An 8,407-nucleotide genomic window follows, 5' to 3' on the forward strand; every position below is an offset into this window, starting at 1 on the left:
AACTGAATCAATGGCCCTATACATTGTGTGGCTGTATGGATTGTCTTTTCTCTTTTTGTCGAGCATGTAAGCTCACCGGATCAGTCGATGTGACTGTCCGTAGAGGGGTGTGGCTGTGAGACAAGTGTCATGGTTTCCTGTCGTTTCCTTTGGCATATCACCAGAGAGTGATGGGGGGGGGGGGTAAATTTCTTTTCCCTGACTCACAAAATATGTTTCCTTATGACTCCCTAAAGGTTATTTCTCCCTTTATAACACTACAGGGATACTTCAACAGCAGTTATTTGATAATGTGCTTTACACAAAGTCGTGTAGGGCTATTAACACATGCCTCAGTTCGAGACCCAGGGCAGGGTTGAGTCAGTAGAGTAAAATCGTTGGGTGGCATCTCCACTGGTAGAATTCTCAGCGTAGGATCACAGGGGTGAGCGACAGCATGAGAGCCAACGTGAAACGGAGAACATAATGTGAAAGGAGAGAAACTCCATTACTATTGGCTCTCTGGACCCCACTTGGCGGGCCAACAGAAGTTCTGGGGATGCACTTGTTCTTTCTCCTCGGAGGGAAGGACATGTCATATTTAGCCCCATCTGGGGTGTAGTCTTTGTCAGCCTCCTCCCTTAGTACCTGCACCTCATTCGCCCCCCCTTTCCCCTTGCGCCCCCGACGGGTACAGTTTCTGCGACTCCCTTTGGGGGGTCGCGGCAGAGGTGATGGCGAGGGCAGGCTGTACTGGTCCCCGTGCGGCAAGTACGGCCGTTGATGGTGGTTGTGGTGGTTCCGGTGGCGGTTCAGGTGGTTCAGGGACTCGCCCAGCTCCATTTCCCCGCCTTCCAGGCCCTTCTCGGGCAAGCAGCTGGGCAGCTCCTCCTTCCTCAGTGTTTTCATGTCCTTCCCTGTGAGCTCCGGGGGAGACATGCACACCAGCGAGGAAGTGGAGCCTCTGAACCTCCTCAGCCAATCCCAGAGCGACAGGGCCTTGCAGTCACACTCCCAGAGGTTGTCGTTGAGTCGTAGATACTCCAAGGCTGGCAGCAGAGCCAGGGTGGCCCCGGACAGCTCCGTCAGGGAGTTGTTGAACAGGTAGAGGGTGGTGAGGCGCCGCAAGTCATGGAAGGCCTGGCGGTCCACCCACTGGATCTTGTTTTGGTGCAGCAGCAGGCGGTCCAAGACCCCCAGGCCACGGAAGGTGTTCTGGCGGAGGCTCCACAGTCGATTGCCATGCAGGAAGAGGTGGCTGAGGTTCAGGAGGTCAATGAAAAGGTCATCCTCCAGGAACTCTAACTGGTTGTCCTGCAGGGAGGTATGAAGATTGGGTAGAGAGAGGAGTAGAGAGGCGATAAGGGGAGGAGTATGAACGGAGTTTAGCAGGAGAGAGAGATGAGCACACATGTATACACTATATGGTGGAAACCTTGGGATGAAGTCAGAATACCTCTGCTGTAACACAAGAACTTCAAGGATGATTCCATTTTTTAGCAAATTGGGTCTTTTGTATTTTTCTTGCCATCGTGCATATCTGTTATGATATCATTTTACTCGCCAGCTTCATCTTGGAGATTTTGGACATGGCATCATTGCTTGACTCAGCTTTACAACAGTGTCTTACGGCTCAACTGAACACGAGCCTTAAACATGTCCTTTCAACAACAACAACAACAAGTTCTAGTGCCTCATTTAGACTGTGTGCGTGACTTCTCAATTGTGCTGGTCATCGTGCAGCGACGGAGCCGCGTCGGTCGAGCGAGCGAGAGAGTGACTCAGAAGAGGGAGTGGCGATAGCGAGGACAACCGTTTTCTGAAGGTTTTTAATTGCCACAACCACAAGAGGTTCTTGATCATACAGTCATAACTGTGCACAAAAAAAAACTGGGGTGAGAGGTCCAGTAGTTTGCGACATTAGCCAAGGACAGACACACAGACAGACACATACTCGACCAAACACACACCGCCTGGCGGAGATAACAAGTTTCCACAATTGATGTAGTGTTCACCAGTCATCCGCCGCAACTTCAACAAATTCAATAGTATAGCCACAATATTATCAGTACAGCGCCTTCAGTTCAACAAGAGCAATGTGCACACCAACCTGGAGTTGGAGATCCACCTCACTTGAGAGACTCGTGGCAGCCTTCTCTTCGCAAAATCCATCCAGTTATTTAGTCCGTTTTGGATAATGCGTTTAAAAAAAATGCGGACAATCCTACCAGATTCCCAAAAAATAAAAGGGAGTTGGCAGCAAGATCGTCAGTAGCTGTGAATGCGATGTTTGCTCACAAACCAGCAAAGGCTCAAGCTCAAGGTTGATGACGACACCGGGGCTAGCACCGACGCATCATAGGGCTCATCAAAATGTGATTTGTTGATGATACGGTCACTTAAAGTTGTAATCAGTTTGCAGCTTTGGGCTTCAGTGGAAGGCTAGCAATACAAACTAGTGCTGGTCCAAGATGTATGAATCGCGTTTAGATGACTTAGGAAATCCCTGCTCAGCCCCAGGAGGAAACAAGTGATTGAATTCGGACACATTTCAGGCACACTTCAATTTAACTATGAAAAACAAATTATGATTGTGATATTGACAGGGCCAGCAGAGAAGACCCCGAGGGCCCTGACAGCCCACCACTGCTGCAATCACTCTGGTAACTATAGGCCGGTCAATCCTGCAGTTTGAACCAGGAAGTAGTTCAGCCTTACAATTGATCGTCAATAACATTGGACATTTCAGATAAAGACTTTTAATTTCCAACTTTGATTTCCACTTCCAACAAAATGGTCTAGATAATTAGGTTTGTTTTAATTGGACTTGTTGAACTATGCTGGATGCTCATATTCAGCTGCCTTATAAGATGCTGTTGTAAAGCTGTGTGGCGGCAATTCTGCTGTAACCAAAATGCCCAAAATGAAGCCAGTGAGTAAAACGATATCATTACCAATATGCACAATGGCAAACGCTATGAAAATAAGATCCAGGTTGTAAAAAAACCCAGAATTATCCTTTAATATTGCTGAAAACTAAACCCATGTTACAGGCAATAGATTTGTGATTTAGTACTCTGTGGCAGGTGGTGGTGGGATCAACCCTTTGCTCAGAGGAAGGGGCGAGGCAGTAGAGCAACCCATCGGACCGATGTAGGTGCAGCAGGTTAACCTCTGCCTACATCTGTCTTGTGTTTCAGTTGTAGGTTGGAAAATGAGCCTCTGGACTCAGTCCGTTCAAGCTGCCAGATGCTGACAGCCGCTCGGGTGAGTGCCGGCCCAAAAAGGCCTGTTAGTCTGTTGGAATGTGCTTTGAAAAAAAAGAAGAAGGAGAATTTGGGCAACAGCTGTGTCTGGCACCAGTGGGGTGTAATTTCTGTTGTACTGAATTTGCATTGTTGCGCTAAAATAAGAAAGTCTAGACAGAAGCAGTGCTTATCCTCTTTGTCCTCCTCCCACTCAGAGGGTAGACACCCCTCACATCATTGTTCTATAGCGGGTTGACGCAATATGGACGCAACCTTTAACCTACTCGTGCCACGTCAATATCTAATTGATTTTACCGTCGATGATGGTACATATGAGAAACTCTTCGCACACAGAAATGCAATACAATCTCGTTCTCTTCCCAAACCAACCGTGAAACTAATCCCACCAATATCAGTATGTGATATTACTATTCCTATAGTGACCTCTATAGGCTCTAGAAGCTCAGGGTTACTACTGTAGGTTATACCATGAGTGATGAAAAGCGTTTGCCCCGCCCCCCCCCCCCCCGCACTCAGGGAGAACAGCTATCATTTGATCCCCCAAAGTTATACGTGATATAAAACGCCGCGGCAGGACGATGGACAGATTATGCATGTCCGTCATTCAGCCGTGTCAAGATTAGAAGAGGTCGATTTGAGTGTACCTGCAGGTAGAGATACTGAAGATTGCTGAGACCCTCGAAGATCCCAGGAGGCAGAGGTCACCAGGCCGCAGTGGGTAAAGGTGCAGGGCATGTAGCCGGCCCAGGGCCCTGGAAGGTGTCAGACGCCAGGGCTTTCAGGTGACGGTTGTCCCCCCAGGTCGAGCTCCTCCAGGCGGTCAAAGCCATGGAAGGTCGAGGGCTGTATGTAGGAGATGTTGTTGGAGTAGAGCCACAGCATGGCGGTGGTGGGGGAGAAGTGGCCGCGGAGCAGGCGCTGGATCTTGTTGGTTCTGCAGGAAGACCCGTTCGCTCTGGGCGGGGATGCCCTCGGCACCGCGTGGAAGTTGTGGGCCTGGCAGGAGACGGTGCTGGGCGAAGTATAACAGATGCAGTGACGCGGAGCAGGGCAGAGACAGATCCAGGACCGCACAGCACCAGCAGCAGTTCCACCCCGCCACAACCTGAGGGAGAGGGAGGGAGAAAGAGAGAGAGAGAGAGAGAGAGAGAGAGAGAGAGAGAGAGAGAGAGAGAGAGGAGATATATTACTGGATCTATGTATGTTGCAGAGCTTCCTTCATCAGAAACATCTCACACTAAACACCTATTTCTTTCTCTCAGTTGACTAATACAACAGTCGGAAGGGTTGAGTGCAGACAAATCATAGCACTGACATCAATCTCTCTCTCTCTCTCTCTCTCTCTCTCTCCTCTCTCTCTCTCTCTCTCTCTCTCTCTCTCTCTCTCTCTCTCTCTCTCTCTCTCTCTCTCTCTCTCTCTCTCTCTCTCCTCTCTCTCTCTCTCTCTCTCTCTCTCTCTCTCTCTCACTCACTCACTCACTCACTCACTCACTCACACACACACACACACACAAAACACACCACAATCATATTGTGAATCGGTGGTGGGCTGTTCCACTGTTCCAAATTGGACTGTATTTCACAATCAAAGTCCAACTCTGATTGAAAACCTCCATCCTGACCTGAGGGACCCCCCCCCCCCATCCTGCAGAGTTCTCATTGTAACTGTGCACAGGTAGCCCTGCTTGTACTTACTCAACCAATCGTCTCACAGCACTTCATGATGCAAGGTGTGCAACGTCTGACATTCATTGCTGATTGGTTGAATAACTACAAACCGGTACCTACTATATATTCGGGGTTGCAAAGAAAATCTGCAGGATAGGGGGACCTTGAGGACTGGGTAGGGAAACACAGCCCTAGAGGACCCCTTTCACCTATATTTGCAGTCTTGCATGTGCAGATTGCTGTAAAATGGGCAAACCAGAGAGGACCCCACCCGCTCACATACACGAACGCCCATTACATGGACGCCAACACCTCCCGGTTTTATGGAAACGGAGTATCCTGTCTCTAACCGCGGTTATGTATGTGTGTATGGGTGTGTGTGTGGGTGTGCGTGCTCATGTGTGTCCACTCACTGTCTCTGTGTGATCATGTGCTGCAGTGCACTCCCTGACAGGCAGCTTTGTGCACATCCATTCTATGTGCTTTGGACCAACGTAAAATTTTGATGCCAACAGACACACACACACACACAGACACATACACACTCGCTCTGTCTCACACACACACACACACACTCACACACAACACACACAACACACACACACAATTACACCATCCTGTCACACACCGCAGCATCATATCCTCTGTTAAACGGTAAAGGTGGCAGAAGATCGATGCCTCTCTTGCACTGATCATGCACCACACCTGTAGCACATCCCCCACAATAAAGGGGAGCCGCTACGAAGTAAGGGAAGAAACAGGAGTGAGAGAGAGAGAGGTAAAGCAAAAGGGGGGAGGGGGGATGGGGCTGAAAACATCTGCAGCACAACCTGTGAAGTGGATATTGTGTTTTTGTTTTTCAGACCCCCCACACACACACACACACAATATGGCTCTGCCTATTCATTTGTTTTCTCCCTCAGATCAGCCAGGTGTTTGATGTGTGTGGAGATGAGGAGGAGAGATGAGGGGACGGGTGAGGGAAGGGTGAGAGGGAGGAGAGTGCTTCTCCGGGGGAGGACTCTACAAACAGGATGTGGTGAAGAGTAGGGTTGAGAGAGAGAGAGAGATTGTCTATTTCCTTGTGTGTGTGTATGTGAGTGACATTTATCCCTATACATGTTTTGGGAGCAGGTTCTCTATGATTTGACAAGGTTGACCTTTCTGTCAGTATTGAGCCTAGTGCCATATATATATATATATATATATATATATATATATATATATATATATAAACATGCTTTGCAGCAGCCGGGGCGTCTGTTTGTCATGACTCACTCCCACCATTTGGCTGTAGTGCACGTCCTGGATAGCAGAATATCATTGTTCTTGGCTTATTACACACTGAGTCCTCGGGTGTTCCGACAGGGATTTCTATCTCTCCTTTTTTCTGTTTCTTCCTCTTCTTCTTATCTGTCTGTGTGTGCTGTTCTTTTTCTTCATGCCTCCTCTCTCCAGATGGCTTGTTTCATTTCCTTGCCGTCCGACTCTCAACAGGGTGGCTCAGCTTTCACCTGCTGCGTCTGTTAATTTGGTGCAAAACTGCAGCATCCTATCATTTTTCCATGAATGTGTGGGTGTGTGGGTGTGTGTGTGTGTGTATCTGCACACATGTTCTTAAGTGTATGTATGAGCACATGTGTATCCATATGACATCAAGATGGCGGCGCAAATTCACGTTTGCAGCGGCCTCACCCAGTACCGTCCATGCAGTGTCTTTGTCCACGTCTGCGTCCAAGTTAGTCTTCGTTTGATGGCTGGTAGAGCTTGGCACTGGATTGGCTGGGAGAGCTTGGTCTGCTGCATCCTGTGGGCCCAGGGACCACGGCCCTGACCGGGAGGCTGCGCCTGAAGAGGAAACACCAAGGGCGGCCTGACAGCACACAGAAGCAGGGGCAGGGCTAAGCTAACTGCTAGCCCATGCAGACCGGCAGTTCCGATAACAGCGGGGGGCGGTCTGCAGCAGCCTCGCTGGGATTGACCGTGTGTTAGCGTCATCATGTGGAGTGCGGGGAGGTGTGTCGAAGGTGTCTGGCTGGGAGAGCTGGCGTTGGATCGTCTGGGGGAGCCTGGTCTGCTTTGCGGTGGGCCCAGGGACCATGGCCCTGCCCGAGGAGGAAACACCGAGGGCGGCCTGACAGGATGCGGAAGCGGGGCAGGCTAAGCTAACTGCTAGCCCATGCAGACCGGCAGTTCTGGCAGTCGTCCTGGCGGGCGTTCGGTCCCCTGGGCAGCGGAATTTTTTGGACCGTGTTTTTACTGAGTGGACTGTGTTGTTAACTGTTTGTGTGTTTTTGTTTTGCTTTGTTTTCTCTGTTTTTATATGTTTTTGGTGGTGTCGTTTCTAGGAAATTTGGGATGTGTGTTTTTTTTGTCTTTTGTGTCGCACTGCTGGGGGCTGGGGGAAACGGAAATAAATAGTTTGTGATTCCTGTATGTGTTAACAGGTACATGTGTGCGTCTGTGTGTCTGTTTCTGAGTGTGCATGTGTGTGTGTTTGTGAGTATGTATGATGTGTGTGTGTGTGTGTGTTTGTGAGTATGTATGATGTGTGTGTGTGCATTTGTTTATCTGTTTACATGTTAATAAACTCTCAGTAAAAGGAAGGCTTGCTGGGAATGATAAGGGGGTAAGGAAACCACAGAGGTGTTTTCTATTGACCCGCACAGCAGTGTGTCTTAACATTTTGGCAAAAGTTCGAGTTGTTAGTCTAATCTAGGTAAATAATTCATGAATACTGTTGCATTGCTCCCATTTTGTAAAATGCTTTCAGACTTCAGAATCTATGCATATATTTTGGTTGGGCTCTTCTCTTTCATGTCCTCTAATTGGGTCATTCCATGGAAACTGGTCAGACTGGACCTGAGAATCTTGAGTATTTTGATATCATAACCAAATGTAGAATCTTGTATTGAATAGCATGGAGAATATGTCAGACTTTCAGTAAAACATAATGTGCAAGCTCAGGCAGATTTTTTTTAAAAACAATTTTAGAGCCCGACCGATAAATTGGCGTGCCGATATGATAAATCAGTATCGCCGTTTAAAACGGCCGATAAATGACAACCCTGTTCATATGTGAAATATTCATGAACATTTTTATGGAATTGAAATTGGAAACATTTGAAATACCTTAAAACACATCTGCCAAAACTGAATGTTTAAAATGTGATTAAAACATTGCATGGTCAAACAAAAACAAATGATGAACATGGCTTCAGATTTAATGGAGAACAGCACTGCTGCAGCTGCAGCTGTTGGTATCGATCAGACACCACAGGACATGACAATACATAGTGCATGCATAGTGCTTAGACATGCAGTTTTGATCCCTCAATTTTCCATTCCCAATTAGTGTATCGCTCTCCCAAGAAACCGATGCTGTCCCAATATTGAAAATAAGATTAAAACATCTCGATCTCATCCTCATAGCCAAACAAAAACCAGTCATGAACATTGCCGCTAGCTAATGGAAAATAGCAGTACTATTA

At 48.0% G+C, this 8,407-nt stretch overlaps 1 pseudogene; it reads right to left on the minus strand.

Moving 5' to 3' along the window:
• Window positions 1-405: 405 nt before the first annotated feature.
• LOC130133027 (reticulon-4 receptor-like 1) overlaps window positions 406-8,407 on the minus strand; it is a 54,675-nt pseudogene continuing 46,673 nt past the window's right edge.

This window comes from Lampris incognitus, unplaced genomic scaffold, assembly GCF_029633865.1.
Source record: "Lampris incognitus isolate fLamInc1 unplaced genomic scaffold, fLamInc1.hap2 scaffold_216, whole genome shotgun sequence".
Classification (NCBI taxonomy): domain Eukaryota; kingdom Metazoa; phylum Chordata; class Actinopteri; order Lampriformes; family Lampridae; genus Lampris; species Lampris incognitus.